This window comes from Zonotrichia albicollis, chromosome 9 (genome assembly GCF_047830755.1).
Source record: "Zonotrichia albicollis isolate bZonAlb1 chromosome 9, bZonAlb1.hap1, whole genome shotgun sequence".
NCBI lineage: Eukaryota > Metazoa > Chordata > Aves > Passeriformes > Passerellidae > Zonotrichia > Zonotrichia albicollis.
The window spans coordinates 36,744,399-36,763,764 of record NC_133827.1 but is presented as its reverse complement, the minus strand read 5'-3'; the positions used below and the strand labels follow the sequence as shown (position 1 = coordinate 36,763,764).

The window sequence follows — 19,366 nt, the reverse complement described above, 5'->3', positions numbered from 1 at the left end:
CTGCAGAGATCATTAAGGGGTTTGTGACTTCACCCATTTCATTGCCAGAAAGTGTCTCTGGCATTGTCTCATATAATGTTTCTCTTGACTCATGTCAAACCATATAACAAATGCTGGTCTCAAAAGACCTGAACTTTTGTAAAATCCAAGCGCTCCAATTGTGAATGTGTAAACTGATCTGTAATCTGTCAAGCGTGAAATGTACTACTGGGAAAAATTCATTTTCATAATCTGAGAAAATGTGATGATGGATCGGAAGTGGCAACATCTAATCCGAGAGCTGTTGTATCCTTGTGTCCCTCCTTCCTCTCCCTGCCCTCTCTACCCACTGAATTCTGAGCCTCATGTGAAACACAGGAATTACAGTTTTGAGTGAAATGGGATTTCTGCTCTAATTTGCAATATTCTCTCCTAGCAAGAAATACTTACCATCTCAAATATAAACTTTGTTGAGGAGAGAACAATTTCTTCAGGATTTGTGTACGGGAATATTTTTCTCCAAGCTTCCCTACAGAAATTACTTCAGAGTCATTATCTGTACCTTTGCTAGCTGCATAAAAGTTATATATAGGTGGCATGGATGAACACAGTCATTACTGCCAAGGAAGGTGGTCACTAATGAAATAAATGGCTCTGGCTGGTGAGACTGAAACATGACCTTTTATTTTCAGTTCCCTGAATCTTATTGTTACTATGTCAACAAATTGTTTTGCTCCTTTTAAACTGTGTATCTAGAAGGTGTAGGGGTGTGAGAGCCTGCAATTATTAGTCATGGGGACAGAAAAAAAACTTAGTGTTCTGCATGTCCAAGTGTGAGAGACAGGACAAAGCTATAATCTGTTGATGTTTTGTGGAATCATTCACTGTGGGGTTTTTTTTCCAGTGATTTTCAACTAAATAAACAAAACCTTCATTCTGTATCTGCGAAATTTGCCCCTGCAGTTGTTCTTTAAACTGGAAGAACACAACCATGTTTGAGTGATTAGTGTGTGATTTGACTTTTTTTCCCCCCCTCGCTTCTTCTCTTCTCCAGTAGATGCTTAAAAAAAAAAAAAAATTAGTCTTCTAAGTGGGTGAATTTAGGAGAATCTCTCAGAATTCAGTGGAATTACACAGACAGCTTCTTTCTGTACCTCTGGGTCAGGACTGAGGAGTGTCATAACTTAGCAGCTATTCTTCCCTTGATACACATATGTAAGCCCTATTAGTGTTAATGCCTTTTTGAAATGCTCCCCTCATATATTCAATATCTACTACTGTGTCCAAACTCTGAAGCCTTATGAGTTGCATGGCATGTGACTGTCTCTAGAGCTTAATAGAAAGTTGGATTTAATCTCATAGTTCATCTTTTGAGCAGTAAAACTGTAAAAAAGATAAAATGTTGTAATGTGAAGCTTTTATCTGAGGCCTGTGAGCAAATAAGATTTTTTTGCTGGTCCAGGGAAAAGAGTGGGTTTTTTGTTGTGTTTTTCATCTTCCTTTTGTCTTGTCCAGTCAGACCATGAATGGAAGATGTACTTACAGGGGCTGTATAGTCTAGAGGTGTTCTTTTGCAGAGGAGTAGTGCAATGTTGTATTGTCAAGGAAATGTGATTTTTGGAACCCAGTAAATCCATCCTTCATTTTAAATTTTTGCTGCTTTGCTGCAGTTCATTTTCAACTGCCTTTTTGAAGAGGGGTTTCTGAGGGACACACCATGATTTTTCTTTAGGACTGGTATTTTTCTCTTAGTTTTACTTGGCTGTACAAAGCTCTGAGCATCCCAATCTAACATTTCCATTTCTGTTCTAATGGTAAAAGAAGTAAAATTTGTATTAAATCCAAGTGTCTGGGAGATGGAACTCCTGCTAGTTCAGTGTGCTGTTTGTTCATTTGGGTTAGTGCTGGTTGAGGTGCTGTGAAATGGAGTAATGGAGGAGCTGGGTGGGTTCTGCATTCTGGACATTGACAAGAAGTCACAGAATCAGAGGCTGGAAAAGACCTCTGAGGTCCAACACCAGACCTTGGCTCTGGGTGCCACAGTCTTTCCTTCAACAGTCACAGTGCACTTTTATTTTTTAATTTTTTAAATTGCTTCTTTACTGATATGGTTTTGTTTACAGAAAATCGTGACAAAAATTGGTCCCTATTGGTCGTTTTCCCTCTTTGTTTTATAATTTATGGAGTGCAGCAATGGAAGCTTGCTTATTAGTGGAGCAATCTGTGGAGTCTTTATAATAAACCTTGATTAGGACTGAATTTAAGTGATATGCACAGAGACTGTTTAAATATGTACTGAACTACCTTGTTTTGCTTAAGGAAGGAACACATTGACAACTGAATTTCATTAAAGAAGGAGGGAGATTTATATGGGTGATAATGAGGTTGCTGCTGGGAAATATGTGAGATATTGAAATGATCGTAATATCAGTGTTGTTTGTTTTTTGTAATGAGAACAATTCCTGTTTACTGATGGATAACAAAGGCAATTGTTTGTTGGCCAGTGTTTTGTAGTATAGCAGAAGTGCCACCACAAATTCCTTGCTGAGGAGTCATGAGTCTTCATGAAACAGACCTTGCTGGATACAAGGACATTGATTTTAACGTTCTAGGCAGATGTTTTGTTTCTCTAAGTAAGAAAAATATTTCCTAAGTACCATTGTGCTTCGAAATATGTTCTACTTTGCTGCAGTGTCAGGAAAATGCATCTTCTGTTTATATTTACAATTTGCATCATTGCAAATGATGAGTTTTCTGTTTCAATGAGTGGTATTATAAAATGTGATGTATCCCTCTTTTGCAGAGAATTAGTGTGGAGGCCAGACTGAAAATATGCCTTCGTGACAAAGTCTCTACAAAGCTGATCCCATCTTGGCTTTAAGGTAAATGAAAAAAACCTCTTCTAACTTTTCTTCTCATCATGGTTGGTATTCAACAAATATGGAACAAATGTGAGGATATCATGTGCTCAGAATAAAAAGGTATTTTAAGGAATTTAGCTACAAAACTTAAAGTTTAGTCAAAATAAAGTGTAAGCATAAGCCAGTAATTTGAGTATGGCTTCAGTAATTAAAAGAAATGACAGTGGCATGAAGGCTTATGTGTCTTACATACTGCCTTGGTAACTGTCTGGTTTTGTCTGAAAATTGAATATGCATATGAAGGAGAGATCATTGTAATTGAATGAAAAATATGAAATTAAAAAGGCAACTAAGTATAAATAATTGAAAATCAGGTTGCAGCTCTGGGCTTCTGCATGTCGGGAGCTCAGTTGCAAACAAAATTGGTAGAATGGTAATTCACATTTTTCTTCCTCTTAATTTTCGTTTCATGGTACCATACTCCTGGTATAGGGAGCAAGGCAGTGAAAATGATGAAGGGGTAATTAAATATCTGTAGGAAAGTAAAAGCCAAACCAGAGACTAATTTTCAGCACTCTACAGCTTTCATTATATATGTATATGCTTTGATTTCTCATGTATATGGAAAATGTATCCTCTAACTGCATATTTTTAGCCTTTCTCCTCCAGAATTGTTTAACTTGCTGTGGCAAGCTTGTTTTGTTTGTGAAATCATTGCAGAAAAGAATTCTTTTAAAAACTTTATGAACAGTTGTTTACCTGTGAGTACAGCTAAGTATTCTTAATCTCAACTAAGTGTCCTTTATCATGGTTTTACCTGATTTGAACATTTAATATGTCTTGTTCATTCACTGAAATCACTCAGAATGGGTAATTTTCAGTGTTTGGAACTTCTTGATTCTACATGCCCTGCTGTGTCTGTGGATGAAGGCATTTTCATTGCCCAGCTCTGTTTGGGCTGCAGGTCTGCTCTGCTGGTGCCTGAGAGGAATTGAACCTGGGGCTTGAGAATTACAGAGAAACAAGTGCTCCAGAGGTGGAGTGTTTTTGCACTGGTACTCAGGACTGGATCAGCACCTCCAGTGGCTGAAGTTCTGCTTTGTTTCCCTGGAATAAGTTAAAGATAGCACAGTTCTGCTTCTGAGATAATTGGTTTTTATTTATCTTGACATGGTTTAGAACAGCACTTGGTCATGGTGAATGCCATTCTTCTGGGTTTAAAAAACTGTCACCTGTTGCTTTATTTTTTAGAAATTCAAAGGGCACTTAGTGCTGTCAGCATGAGATCATCATTGTCTAATAATATTATATGTCTATTACTGTTAACTTTTAACAGATCCCTCTTCCTAATGCAATCATGCTGAACTTTTCACTACAAAGTAATTATCTGAGTTGTGTGAATTGGCTAAAACCTATCAGCTGTTAAAACCCAGAATGTTGCTTCTGCTTGGAAAGAAAGTCGTGTTGTTTAACTTCCCCCTCCCCTTCGTCCAGCTCTGAGAGTGGGAGCCTGTGTGAGGGAGAAAAGAAAAGGAGCCTGATGGTGCTTAATGGCTGATGAATAAAGCCAAGGATGCAGGAATGGTTGCCTGGCAACCTGGCAGGATGGGCTGAGGTCCCTTGTCACCGCACAGGAGTTGACACTGGCTCATCTCTTGAGCTCCTGAAGAAGGATTTCGGAGGGTTTGCACACTTTATCCTCAATATGCATCGTGGCTGGGTTAGATCTGTATCTTTTGTGTTTTGTCTCTGTGTATTTCACACCTCTGAAAAGAAACACAAGGGGAATAGAAGCAAATCAAGCATTTTACTTAAAGGAGGAAAACGTGTGTTTCCTGTGTCATGCTTTATTGTGCTTTCAGGATGAGAGCTGTGTCTAGAAAGAGGCTTGCCTAAAATTGAGAGCTCTTAGGCCTAATTCCATGTAAAGTTCTGTTTTCTTAGTCTGAGAGTCCTCTGAAAATTATCATTAGTGCTAAAAGATAATGAGCTGGAGTTTGTGTTGTAATTGCAGCCCTGAGAAGAAGCCTTTTTGTGGTTAAACACAGCTCTGAAGAGACACATCTGCTTTTTTCCCTTCTTACACAGAAATAATGTCAGACTGAGAGCACAGTGAGGATTCTGACAGACTTGACCTTGTACAAGTTATTGTTAAACAATTCAAATGGATTTTGAACACAGGTGTCGCACGAGGGGTGGATCTCTCTCTGTGCTGCAGGAGGGGTGTAGGTGGGTGATGTTTCCTTAGGGATGTGGTGTTAATTTGATGTTCCCTAGAAGACTTTTGGAAAAGTACATGGACATTACCCCATGAATGTTGTTGTCATCAAGTGAACATTGATCCAGTAACTATTTATATATGGAGATAATAATTAAGGAAAAAGGTGCAACTGGCTTTCAGAGGCTGCATAATCCAGTGTATTTTGAACATTTCAAGTAAATTTCTTTGCTCTTCTGTTTCTCAGAAACAACTTTGGTGCCTAATGATGAGGTCAAAGCTGTAGGAAGCAGATTGTGTTCTTGTTTTGAACGATTGGACAAAAGATCTACCTGGCATTTTTTTGCCCATTTCTCACACCAGGCAAAAGGGAGGTTAACGTGTGTGTATATCTACAATTGTATCATCTTGGGGATTCTTAAACAAAAAAAATCAAACACCTCCCTCTTATTGGCAAGAGCACTTGTCATTTGCCAAATGCTTGCTGCACTTTTTTCTTGTTGAGTTCAAGCTTTTTGTTAATAGTTGTTCCTACAGCTGAAACTGTAGAGCATTTTGGCATAGTGTGTAACCTGACCAGCTGTCAAAAAACACTGTTTGCATGGAAATGTATTGATGGAATTTGCAAAGAAATCTATTAAATTTACTGTGGGCTTTGTAATTATCAGACTTGGAATAATAATCTGATTTTTATCAGCATTTTCGTGTAACTTTTTTTGGTGTACAATCCATTCTCCTTCTCTGTCCCCAAGCAAACACACAGAGGCTAGACAGCAGCTGTGTGGAACTGCTTCCTTGTAACTGGAGATCCTCAGAAAATCAGGTGAAAGGTTTGAAAAGTTTCAATGTGGACAGCCAAAGCCTTGAGGCCATTGTCATTAACAAAATGGTCTTTCTCCTTCCTTCTCTTGCAGGCTGCAGCATCTGACTTACTATTTATCTTTTTAATGGTTTATACTTGTATTACAAGCCCTGAGTTTGCTACAGGGTATTGAGAAATGTTTCCTAGCTCATGATGATTCATAGGAAAGTTTGGACAAACTGCTCTGGACTGGTAACTTGTATTCTTTAGGGCAGCCTTGGTCTGGGGCAAGATTGCTCTTTCTCATCATCTGCACGTGTGATTGTCTGTGGATAGAATTGCTTTAACCCAAATTTAACCACTAGCATGGAGGGAGCTGCAGCTGCACTGGTGTTACAGAAACTTTGGACCCCAAGCCTCTAAGCTGAGCTTTAATCTGCTGTGTCAATGAAGGAAAAGAATAAAATTTTAAGATGAATCTGTGTTCATGTCCAAGGTGGCCAAATTACTGGCTGCTTACTCCCCTATAGCAGATTCTAAGATAGCAAAATACCTTAAAAATACTTATAATTGAGCCAAGAAAATAAGTAAGCTTTTTTTTTATTATTTTTAGCTGTGGCCAGTTTGTATTATTATCTGTCTGTACAATACATTTCTGTCGAAAAAAGCACATCCAACTTCTGCCATGTTACCAGAAATGTTCTTTTACTTGCAATTCAAATGGAATTATTTTACACTTTGAATCCTTTTTGTCCATCATGTTGTAAGAAATGTGAGGGGAGTATATTAAATTCTTTCAGCATTCCATTGAAATGCCTGTTGCTGTCTTAAGAAATTTCAGTATTACTGATCTGTTAAAACATTGGTTTCATTGAAATGTTGGTTAAGGAAACTTACACTATGATTCTTCAAATCAGCCAGTTTTGATACTTTTAACTTAGTTTTGCAAGGATTTTAATCTTCTTTTACTGACCCATATTGTAGTAATTTCTGTTGGACTGTTTAATTTCTTATGGAACTGAAACACAGAAAGTCATGGAAAGTTCAACCCAGAGCAGACAAGAATTAAAAGATTTTACTTTTTTTGTGTGTACCATAAGCACTTTATGAAAGTGAGATTCTGATTTCTTTTCTTAATTATGGACACAAAATTAACTTTTCATCCTGCATTTTGGCTTCTATCCTGTTTTGTGTTACATAATATCCTGTCCATTTGAGACATGGAGACAATTTATTGGTTAAAGCATATAATACAACAGAAAAAAAAAGGGTCATGGTTGATGCATTTTAGATCTAATTTCCTATGTTGCTTCTGTATTTAAAAAATCCATGTGAAAATATAGGAAGCAATGCAATAACTGCATACAAGCAAATACCAAGCCAACAGCTGTGTTTTCTAAGAGTACAGCACTGCCACTGGAATTGGGAAAAATAAAACTTTATTGTGAATTTGAGGAGAAATGGAAAACAGTGCTAATCTAAAAATAATTTTTCTTTTTTTCCCCTCAGTTGGGGAGAATAAGATTTTGCTGCCTTTACTCTCTCTGGAAAAATAAGCTCCTTCTGTTTTTCAGCAGTATTGCAAAGCTGATTCAGAGATGCAAACAGCAATGAAGAGTGTTATTCCACACTAGAAAGGCTTTGTATGGGGAGTTACTTATAGTAAATAATTAATCTAACAACTAGTTTGGAAAAAAGGAGGAATTTATTGTGTCTGGAGCACAGCTTGGATGCAGAGATGGTGCTGGGCCAGATCCTCAGCCTGGCTTTGTACAGTCCCAGTGCCTGCCCATCTGATCCTGCAGCCTGGTGGTTAAAAGCCAATGGAATGTGCTTTTCTGCAGGCTGAGGGGCTGTTTGCAGGTGTGATGTGCGAGGCTGTCCCTGGGAGGAGGAGATGGGGCTGGGGCTGTGCTGAGCTGACAGAGCAGCTGGGTCAGGGAGCCTGTGCTCCCCCTGCAGCCTGCCGGCAGCACGGAAAGCTGCCTGTGCCCCTGCAGGGCCTGATTTGCAATTTTTATGGAGCGGGAAATACTGGAGACCTTCCTACTGTGGTGATGCCATGATGATTTTTTGCCTTTTCTTTTACATATACCTCTTAAGTATTCTCAGTACCCTTAGCGTCCATTCTTGTAATTCCTTAAATCTGCTATTTTTTGCATAGTTCTGCTATTCTGTTAGGCTAGAAGACCAAACATCCCAAAGACCTCACAGCTGGAGGCCAGGAAACGCTAATCTACCTTAAAAAACCAAGATCCCCTCTAAAACACATCCTCTAAACTAGGATTAAACCCATCTGGGGGGAGTATTTTGGAATAGGAAGTTGTCATGCTATTCATTCAAGCCTCTCATTAGGGCATCGTTGTCAGATAAGCTAATTTGCAAAATCTGTAAAATTGTATCCATGTGTGTGCATTTTGGCATGTTCCACCTTGGCAAATTGTTGCACCATGAAAATCCTTATTAAATACCCAGGTAAAACCCCTTTATCCCTTAACTGTGTCTGGCTCTTAATTTTAGAATCAAAGGAAAGGCATCAGTGGGGCCAGTGAAGGGAATGGCTTACCTGAGCTTTGTTAGGAAACAACCACACCTGGCACAAGAGGGCAGCAAGTCTGCTGGCTAGAAAATAATTAACTGGCTGTGGGAATATCAGCTCAGAGGTGCTTCTGGTCAGTTTGTGCCCTCATTTGTCCATTAATGTGACAAAAGTGTTTTTCAGAGACCCTGTTTAGCCTGGTGGATGGTGTGTCAGGGCAGAGTTTGGTTGCTTTGCTCCATTCTGGATGGATTCAGGCTCTGCTTGATGGGATGTGTGGATGACAGGAGCTGCCTGTCCTGCTGTACAGGGCAGTCCCACACTGTGGGTCCTTTGCAGCATATTTTTGCTTCTCTGTAGGATATACATAACTATATATCTTTATTTATATATATATATGTGTGTGTGTTTTACAGCTCTCCTGTTGTAGCAGTCTTTAGTGATTGAAGATTCACTCATAAGATTCTTCCTGGCTCTTCTGTATTTGCTGCGGTAAAAGATATTTCAGCATTCAAGTCTTCGTTGGCTTGAAAATCCATCTCCATGTTAAATGACTGTATTTCATAGAGTAAATTTGTTCTAAAAGCTTACATATGTGCCTGGAATGCAAGCTGACCTACTTAAACTACAGCCCTTCCCAGCTGTGCTAGATGGATCTAGATGTGTGTTCATCTTGCCAAAATCCAAACCCTTTTTTGAAGAGGTGCTTTTTCTAAAAGAGGAAGGATAAAATGGTGATTTTTTTTCCCTATTTAGAGCTGATCAGCTTTGATTTCCTGTATTAGGTTTCTAGACTTTGTGCTTCCTAATGTGATCTCAGAATAGTAAGATTTACTTCTTAGTTGTGCAAGATGGAGTTAGTGTTAGCATTTATAATGTGAGCTCTCTTGCTGACAAACTTTCTTCATTCCCTCACTCTTCCATTCTCCCTTTTCTTAAGCTGCTTACTTTTTCATGCAATTTTTCCTTTACTTTCAGTAATAACTACAAGGTTCATCAAAAGTAAAGGTGGCAGAAATAAATTGTGAAGAGATTTTTCAGCCAAACAAACAGTATCTTTAAAAAGCTCTGGTTTAATTCACTGTTTTACAAAATAATCAAGTGGATCAAAGGGCAGGGGGATTGTTATTATATTTTGTATACTCTGCATTACTATAATTTATAGCCTCAGGTTTAAAAATACAATCTTCTGTGCACCAGACTTTATTGAAGTTGGAGTTTAATTAATATAGGAGTTTGCTGAATACAGAAAAAAACAAATTTGAAGGAAACAGGAGAAACTAATCCTTCTTTTTCCCGACCTTCTGCAAACCAACCTTACAGTAATGTGTCTGCAGCTTTGGCTTCTGTGCACTTATCCTTCAGCTGCTCAAGTCTGAAGCTGCTGAAGCTTGAGTTATTTATTTTCTACAGGCCTATATTTTCATTAACTAGGAAGTATAAAACATTAAAAGTGAATCAGGAGGCCATTGCTGATTTTGATTGCTAACTTTTTTTTTTTTGAGGTTTGGTTGCTAATGCTCTTGGAGTGAAAACTGAGGAGCAGGAACTGATTAGAAAATGGAATTTAAAGGAACTTCAAAAATTGCGTTTTGACAAAGCACCTGTTTTCTGTGGAGGGAAAAATACTTCTGTGAGGAAAATGGTCTTGTTTCAGCCTTCCAAATCAGGATTTTGAGAGGGAAGAAGGAGAAATGTTGAGTTTTCTTATGGTCATAAAAGGTAAAACAGGTCACATTGTGTTACATTGTCAATCATGTCAGGACTGTTAAGTCTCAGAGAGACAGAACAGTTACCCATAATTCAGGTATTGTGAAAATAATGTATGCATTGTGAACAAAACAACAAAAAATAATGAATTCTTTTTTCTGCATACTAATAAATTCCCTTGGCATGTGATTTTCTCACTCAGCAAGGGATTAGGGAGAGCTTGAACAACATGCCAGTCATTTTGCTGGATATGCTTCTGAAAAAGGAGACTGCTCCTCTGTGCAACCTTCTCTGGGATCTGGAAGATCTAAATCTTAATTCTGTTCAGTCCACATCAGTGAGTTGCAGGTCAGAGTGGTGTTTTGGTCTTTTCTGGTCCCTTTAGTAATTACCTATTATTAATGCTTAGAAATAAATGGGAACAGATATATTTTGTTTATCACTAAGTTTCAAAGAGGTGATGCTTGCATCTCTGTGAAGCTTTATCCCACAGCATCCTTGCAACTGGTGAAAAAGCACAATTAGAGTTGGAAATAAAATGATGGAGTAAGTCTTCCCTGGGCTTTGCTCACTGCTCAGTGCTGTCTGTGCAAGGTCCCTGCTGTTGGCACTCACTCTTTTTTTTTAGTGCATCATTTGCATTGAAAACCTTTTTCAGTGTAGGTTTTGAGGCTGATTCTCCTTTCCTTTGTGTTTAGTCCATTTTTGTCCGTTTAATCTCGGCTGTTTGAGGGGCCTGGAAAGGCCCGGAGTGGCCTTGGGACAGCCCGCGTATCGAAGGACGAGAAGAGGCTTCAGTTCTTCTTTCGGTTTTTATGTTTATTAATTGTTTATCTAAAAGATGTTCTTTCAGCCACCAGAGATCTGCTCAGCAGTCAGCCATGGGCACACTGTCTGCCCTCCCGGGCAGCCACGTATCTTTATACCCATTGTTACGTATACAATATTTATCATTTTTCCCCAATACCATCTATTCTTATAACTCGGTGTACTCTCAGTAATAACCAATCCAAAGGTGCCACCGTGGCCAAAGAAGATGGAGGAGAAGAGGAAGAAGAAGGAGGGCAGGACACACCCCAATTCCTCCATCTTACTCCTCTAAACCCCCCTGTACGTAAATCCTAAACCCTGTGTCTCACCCTCTAATTAACTAATCCCTTCACCATTCACCCGGTGAAGCCCTCATCCTTGTCGTCTCCTGTGTAGGGTTAAAGTCCAGCCACCAGACACTTCTGGCAACATTCCAGGACTCCCGAGCCCCCCAAGGTGGTCTCGGTGGCTCAGCATCTCAGGACTGAGATCTTGAGATCCGACACATTTTAATTGTGGAATAAAGTATTTTTCCTTCCCATCTCCTGTTTTAATTGAGGTTGTAGTCTAAACAACTGCTTGTAATTTAGAGGCCAACCAAATAATGCTGTTCCTTTTGCTGTGCCATTTTTCATGTGATAAATGAAATAGCCATGTTGCTCTTAAAAACAAACAAACAACCAGCACTAACAACAAGAAAATCCAAGCACCAACAATATGCAAACATCAGAATCTGTGCCCCTCTGGTTAGTGAGGCAGACAGGATTTGTCCCTTTGCTCCCAGCACTCCTGCCATTGCTGAAGGTGAAATATTTGTTATTATCATCTTGTCAAAACTGTCAGCCCATGGTGCCAGACTGGTGGTCAGTGCAAGAAACTTTACTGGCTGCTTCTGTCCTGTGATGCACTTTAAAACACATGATTAACAAGGAGCAAGTGTTCACAGAGCCTGGATCGAAATCATCTTAGCAATTGTGTAAAGGAACTCTGCATAGTCACAGTTCTTACGTGTCAGTTCTGGATATTATTTTTATTATCTCTGCAATTTCATGTGTAATAGTTGTGTCTCATTATTCATGTTTTGGAAACATTGAGACAATATTCTTTAGAAAAAAATCAAACCCCAAAACGTGTATTTCTGTTCCTTGGTGGAGTATCTAGTGTAACAAACCATGTTACCAGTAAGGAGCGACAGCAGCAGTGTTAACTGTGGGTGATATTGCTTTCTTTGCATTAATTCCATAAAAATCCAATATTCTTGAGTAAAAGTGAGAGTCTTAAGCCTTTGGGCCAGCGCTTAAAGGAAACCTTGGCTTTTCTGAAGGCTTTCAGTTGTGAGGGCCTCTAGCTTTGCAGACCTACTCTAAGAAGATTGGGACAAAATTCATATTCTCTGCCAATTCTCAGCACTATTGGTGGAGTGTTCTCTGTTTCCAGTGACATGGAATTTAGGCTTACAGTCAATTCATCCATGGTGTCAGCAGGATAATGCAGAGATCTGCTTGCCATGACTTCATGCACAGCATAACCAAATTTTCTCTTTTTCAGCCCTGATCACTGCAATCATCAAATTACATTTCTGTTCTCTTTCTGTCAGATGCACTCTTTAGACTAAGAAATATTGTATTTGATGTGCAGTAAATACATAGAATCGCTTTCTTTTTTTTTTTTTTTTCTTTCTGGGAGCAGAACAAAGCCACTGCATTTTCACACTTGGGTGTTTCTGGAGAGGATGAGTGAATTAAGAGTTCCTCCTTTGGAAAACACTCCATTTAAATCATTGCACACAGCTGAGCACAACAAACAGTTCTAGGAGAACATAAAAGCAAGAAAGCCACTTCTCACCATCAGTCATTGTTGAGAGAGGGAGTGTGAAAAATCTTGAGTTTCCGTCCTTTTTGCGCTATTCCCACTTGTAGTCCTCATTTCAAGGGAAGAAGTATTTTCAGTACTATCACTCTCATCTCTTGAATTCTTAAAAATATTTAAGAGTTAACAGAAGGTGATGTGAGAAAATGCTAGAACTGTAACTACAAAATCCTTCTGTAGGTGCTAAAAGCCTAAAATCAAAACCTTACTCTTGAAGGAAGTGCTGGTACTCAGTAGCTAAGGAGAGGAGTTATTTATATAGCCTTAGACTTCCATTTTCTTTGGAATGAGTAGCTCTCCTTATGGGGGTGGAGGGACACCTCATGGAGTACAGCAGTGAGGGTAAAAAGTAATCATTGTGATTTTTTCCGTGCTTAGAAGTAATACCAGCATAGGTTATTTAAGGATTTCTCTTTCAAGAGTTGGACAGTTTGGGTTTGGAGAGGGCAGAAATGCTTTAGATGTTTCTGTCATCAGTTAATTATCGAATATATTTTACATTGCAGTGCAGAAAGTCACTGATAAATAAGCTTGCTTTTCTTAAGCATATATTAAAAATAGAGCAACCCACACGTGTTTGTTTATAGAAGCTCAGTACCAAATCTTTGACTTAGCCAAGTTTGGTGGTCAAGGAGAAGTTTCTGAATGTGCTCCTCTGCTGTCTCCAGGAATGGATTGTGCAACTTAGGTATCTCTTTTCTTAACAGGGACCTGGTTGAAAAGCATGAATAGAGTCTTTAATAAAGGCTCGGTGTCTCTTCTTGCACTCTTGTTGTCCAGTAGCTGTCCTAACAGAAGCTTTCAGGAAAGACCACTTTGGTTTTTCCCTCTTGAAGTAAACACAAAGCCGCCAAAGTTCTTACTTACTCTTTTCTTTGCACACCAAAATAACTTCATTTAGTCTTGGTCCTTAAGCAGAGGAAGCTGCACTAGAACTGAAAACCTCCACCCACTGAACGGATGTTTCAGTGGAATGTTTCTCTGGCACTTTCCACGGAAAACTCAGTGATTTAATTCAAAGATGATGTTCAGCATGGGAGCTGGAAGTCAGGGAGCAGCTGGGGAGATTCCCCTGGTGTCTGCTGGGATCTCACCCTTGCACTGACCCTGAGCTGGCCAGGGGCAGCTTCAGCTCGCTGGCAGTAAATTGACAGCAGGATGCACGAGCCTGGTGAATTGTAGGAACCACTGACTGCAGATTTTGGGCCAGGAGCTGATTATGGGGCAGTATGTAGCAATAGCTCAGCTTGCTGAGAGAAATAAAATAATAAAAGGCCTAATTTCACACTGAATTATATTTTTCTTCTCTCTTTGTTTTCTTGGTAAAGAGTCTTTTCTGGCTGTGGAGCAGTCGAATTAACCCAACTAATGTAATAATCAGACAAGAATAAAGCATGAGCATTTACTTGTAAACGCCTTCATTTCTGTGAACCAAGTGAAAACTTCTTTTGGAATTTACTGCTCTGATGAGTGAGGTTTGGGGGATGTCTGATTTACCTTCTATAGCAAAACTCAGGGCATAAATATCTTCTACTTCAGTTTATGTGATGCTTACCTTGAGGGGTGGGGATGTTCTTACTCCTTAATGAGATTTTTGTTTGAATTAGCATAGCTTGTTTCAGAAATTTTACTTGAAAAGTACGCTTTACCTAGCCTGAATTATCTTGAAAAGCCCATCTTCTAGTTTTTACCCTCTGTATTTCTGTTTCAATACTTTAAAAAGAAAAAGAAGAAAAAAACAACACATTTTAGTTTTAAAAACAGACTTAATTGCTTCTGGATTACAAAACTTTTCTAACGCAATTGATTAGACCATTTTGAGTGTAATCCAGATGGAGATTAACATGGGGAGAGCTAATTACCTCTTTTAAATTGCAGTTTTTTGTTCCTTTAAAATAACGCTGTGTCTTCTCTTTGATTTTTGTCATTGGCAGTTGCAAATGTAAATGTTGAAATAAAACTAACTTTGAAGGCAGAGAGACAGGTGTGCTTTTTCAACAAATTGATTACAAATGTATCAGACACCTGTTGTTTGATTTACGTGGCAGAAAAGAGCAAATATTTTCTTGTAACTCAGTTGGGAGTGTGGCTGGATAAGATTATCTCCTTGTGCTGGAGAGGGAGGATAAGACAAGCAAAACAACCTTTGGTTTTGTTTAGAAGCCCTTTATGTTAAACAATCAACACAATATTGAAATTGCAGTGTTGAAGGAGAGCATTTTCCTTGGGATAATCCTTGGGAAAGGGAGGGGAAGGGTGGGTTGGGTTTGAGGTTCTTTGCAAAGATTTTGCCAAGGAGCTCTGCATGGGCAGCAATCATTGTTCTCTTCGGTGGAGAGCTGCAAAGTTCCCATCCCAGACACTGGTTTGATAGTTAACATGTAGATTTCCTGCAAAATGCAAATTCAAAGGTTCTTTAAAAGCAGTTGCTAGCTTTCTGTGGTCTTTGGCATTTTGTCCCCAACACCTGCCACGAACCAGAGCAACGCTTCGTCTTGCAACCTGTGTGAAAGTGAAAGGAGAGGGTGGGGAGCCCAAGAGGAGACAAAGCAGCCTTGCCCGAAGCACATGTTAATCAAAGCAGATCAAAGGATATGATGTCAGTTTATAGAGAAACAGGTCAGGCAGGCCCAGGTAGCTCAGGAAGCAGGATACTGATTATTCCCAGAAGAAAGTCAGGTATAGGGTTACCGCGCCGCGGTGGAAAGTCAGGAGGTCAGAACTGGCACGGCAGCCACGTCCCCCGGCTGGAACAGCTCAGGGAGTTCATAATTCAGTGGAAATGGGGGAGAACGAGCCCAGTGCAGCAAGTACAGCCCAGCCAGGTAAGCACACGTGGAATGCTGTGCTGTCGGGAGCTCTGGGGCATCCTTGCCCTGCGTGTGGGAGCTTGTTCTGCTGCCGGCTGTGCTGTGTGTCCACGCGAGGGGACTTGTCCTTGCATGTGTTTGGGGAAAGGAGGAAATCCACATCACTCATCTCTGCAATGCATTATTTAAAATAACCCACTGCTTGCGTTTAGGAGGGCAAGGAAAGGTCTGATAAGATCGTGTAAGCATTTGGCGCTGTACTGTCAATAAAGGTTGCTTTAAATTTAAGGTGATCTGTGGGTGATGAGGTTACTGTTCTGTAGCTTCGTTAAACCTTCTGCAAATGCTTTTTGGGTAGGAAGTGCTTTGCACAACTACTTTGCACAAATTTCCTGCCTGTTGCATGTGAGCAACGCATGGCAGATGCAGGGAGATGAAGGATGTTGTTTCTGTTTAGCATTCGTGCCTTATTTCAGCTTGTTGCCTTTGTGGTTTTTTTCCTTTTGTGGGTTGTGCTGAGGTTACACCAACACATGCATGCAAAATAGCCCTTGTGGGCACTTGTGTGACTAACTGTAAGAACAGAGTATTCTGTCCTAGGTGTTTTAAATTTTCAGTAGAATCCTGAACGCAACACTTCATAAATCTTGCTTAGTCCTTCTTTTGCAACATTAATGTCGAGTTTTTGCTTTGAGAAAGAATGTTTTCCCAGTAGCCCTTTTTTCTTTCAACAGGCTGTTTTAACATCCCAGAAAATATTATCGTCCTGGGGAATTATTCCATTATTTTATCTTCTTAGCATTCAGTGGGTTTTTTCCCCTGACATTCAGCCAGTGCTTTTCTTTTGCTTGACTTTACGAGTTTCTTCCTGGCCTCTTTCTCATGCTCTGCATACAAGGGATATAGCTTTGTGTCTATTTTGTGTTTTGCAAGAATCCTTAAACCATTGTAAAATTTTCAAAAGGTTTTCAGAGAGCTGAAGTGGTAACTTTCTAGTCAGTGACAAGATGTGTTATTATTTTTCCCTTTAAGTTATTCTTTATATGCATGCATGCATGTAATCCAGGGTTTCAAATGTGTGTCTCAGATTTCCATATTTTGTAGGGAATAACTCCATCAATGCTGGAGTAGGTTTAGTTCACAGAGAACTTCTCTTCCACTGCCTTTTTCTGTCTCTCTCTTTTTTTTCTCTGTGTTAATAATTATGTAGGAACGATCCAGAAAATACATGGCAGCAAATTAGATTTTGATCCATATTTTAATATTGAGTAAAGCAGCAGGAATATTCAATGCTGTACAGGTCTAAATGCCATTTCAGGCATGGTAATGAAAGAATTGGTATTGTTTCTTCCTTTCTTCATTCAGGACCCAACTTGTGGTTATGGGGATTTGCTGCTCAGAAGATTGTTCAGTCTAACTCCAGTCTTAGCTTTTGTGCTGTACATGAGGAGCTATTTCACTTCTGCCAATATAATCTATGAATAAAACTGATGGAAAATACTTTCAAGCACGTTATATTTTATACAGGTCTTTTGGGAACTAGGATTGTGATTCTGGCCTAATTTGTGCCTTTTCTCTATTAGCCTAAGTGAGCTTATTCAAATGGAATTCCTCTTGATTTGCACTAATGGAAATGGGACAAGAATTAGGGCTGCACAGTAATTATGGCTTAAAAAAATATATATTCTGTGTGTGCATGCATGCAAACACACATGCACACCCTCAGTGTCGTTTTTTCAGTTGCCATCAACCTTATTTCCATGTCTGCTTGTTTTCAGAAACCGTCCCAAATAATTGGTGATTCAACTGGCATTTTTTAAGGAAAGAAAGGTGCAAAGATTAACATTACTCAAGATACCTGTCAAAACCACTGCTAGTGAGACAACTTGGGTTCCTTTTCATGTTATTTATTTTTAGAGAACTTTGAGGCTTGTGTGAATTACTAAAGGTGCCAGATTGACAGCCCTGGAGGCTGGCTTCACTTATTCATTAGCAAAAGAGATACGGCCTGGGCAGCAGGTGCACAAACCTTCTTGCTCTGCTGTACCCATGGCTTCAGTTCTGCTGTGAAAAAAACCCCTGTTTTTGAGAATCCAGGGTTTCAGTCCTGCTCCCTTCTTGCCTCTCCCTGCAGCATTTCCTTCTAATGGTGTTGTGATGATTAGGCTGGAGCCCTAAAGACCACGCAGAGCCCTTTATTTGATTTCCCCCAGCAGCCGTCAGATGGGGAAGGAGGCTCGGGGCTTACATAAGTCAGTAATTCTCGCCATCTGGTCAATCAGTAAATGTAAGGTCACTCTGCCGTCACAGCAGTTTTGTTTTGCACCAAGTACAGTAAGCCCAGAGGATAAATTAACTCTTGGTTCTGTTCTGTTGTTGCTTTGGTGCTGCTGGCAGTGGTTCAGCGCCCCGTTCCCGCAGCCGGGGTGTGACAAGTGAAAAGAGCAAAGCTCTGAACAATGGGGCTGTGCCTGCCAGCCGTGGGTTGATTCCTGGTTCAGGCAGTGCACTGAGAGCCCTTCAGAAATGCACTGAAACTCGCCAGGAGTACCTTGTACTTTTGTGGTGGTTTGGGTTTTTTCCTTCTTTTGTCGTTGTTGGGTTTTTCGCTTTTAGAATCAAGATCCGTTCCCTTCACACGAGTTGTTGTTTTCAGTCTTCCCATGAATTAAGTACTGTTTACTGGAGAATGTGACAGTATAAGCCCCACAAGATGCAATTACTGTAAGTTTTAATTTGATGACATTGTACACGAGTTGTAATTGATTTTACACTGTATTGTGTTGCTAGATGATGGTAGCAGCTTTGCTGGCTTGCTAAGTGTGTGTAATCCATGCTTGCCTCTGGCCCACAGAGGAGAGAGCTGAACTGAGAAGTTCAAGTTAATGCAGCTTGTTCTTCTGGTTCTTGAGAGGTACAAGTAAGTGAGTAAGAATGAGGGGAGTCATATAAGCATTATTAATAAAACATCATAGAAAATTTGGAGTTTCTTCAGGGCTCTCTTATGTGCTGTTTATTAATGTAACTTAAACATTTTTAAAACTGGTTTCATTATACATATATATATTTAATATAAACATATTATTAAACAGCTGCATTATTTCTAAAAGCAGTTCCCAGCAAGTTCAGATTCCCTCTGTAATTAATCTGGGCTTTGGATGAGCTCCGAGTGTGTGCTCCTTAGGGTTTGTTCTTGTGTTCTGATGTTGATTTTTAGATCAATATATATGTAGTTTCATGAAATATTTACAGACCAGGTCTGAAAGAAGTAGCTACTACTTTTTGCTGAGAGAGGTGATAGGAAAATATCAAGAGCCTACATAAAGATCCTGGCATGCTTGCATGGAGCACAGGGAATTGAGAAGGCAATGCCCCAGAAAGCAAATTTCAGTCTCAAATGGCTTTCTTGCTTCTTGGCTGCCATGTCTACCCAGCTTCCTAGGCTACATGAGCAATTTCCTTTCAGGTTTGTGTTTTTGAGCAGGGCTCTAAATAATGCTAATGAATGCTGTAATCAGTTGCAGTTATTAACTGGGGGTTCTCTAACAAAAGGTGGCAATTCTGAAGGTGCATTGTCAAAGTGCTTCCTTTCTCCCCTTGCTGTTGGATGACCTCAGCCCTGCAAGTCGAGGTTTTCTCTCTGGACAGTCACTGACAGAACATCACCAGGTCCCTTTTTGGCTCTTTTTGAATGATAATAGCAAGGGTTTCCTGTGACAGCATTTCTTGCACAGCTTGGCTCTATTCCCCAACCAGGTACAGTAACAA

At 39.7% G+C, this 19,366-nt stretch overlaps 1 protein-coding gene across 6 annotated transcripts in view; it reads left to right on the top strand.

Annotated features, from left to right (window-relative positions):
* NAALADL2 (N-acetylated alpha-linked acidic dipeptidase like 2) overlaps window positions 1-19,366 on the top strand; it is a 399,226-nt gene that overhangs the window by 81,878 nt on the left and 297,982 nt on the right. For all 6 annotated transcript variants that reach the window (XM_074547421.1, XM_074547422.1, XM_026792086.2 and 3 more), the window contains one exon: window positions 2,783-2,861. The gene's annotated coding sequence lies outside the window, so the exon portion shown is untranslated. The remainder of the gene's footprint in view (window positions 1-2,782; window positions 2,862-19,366) is intronic.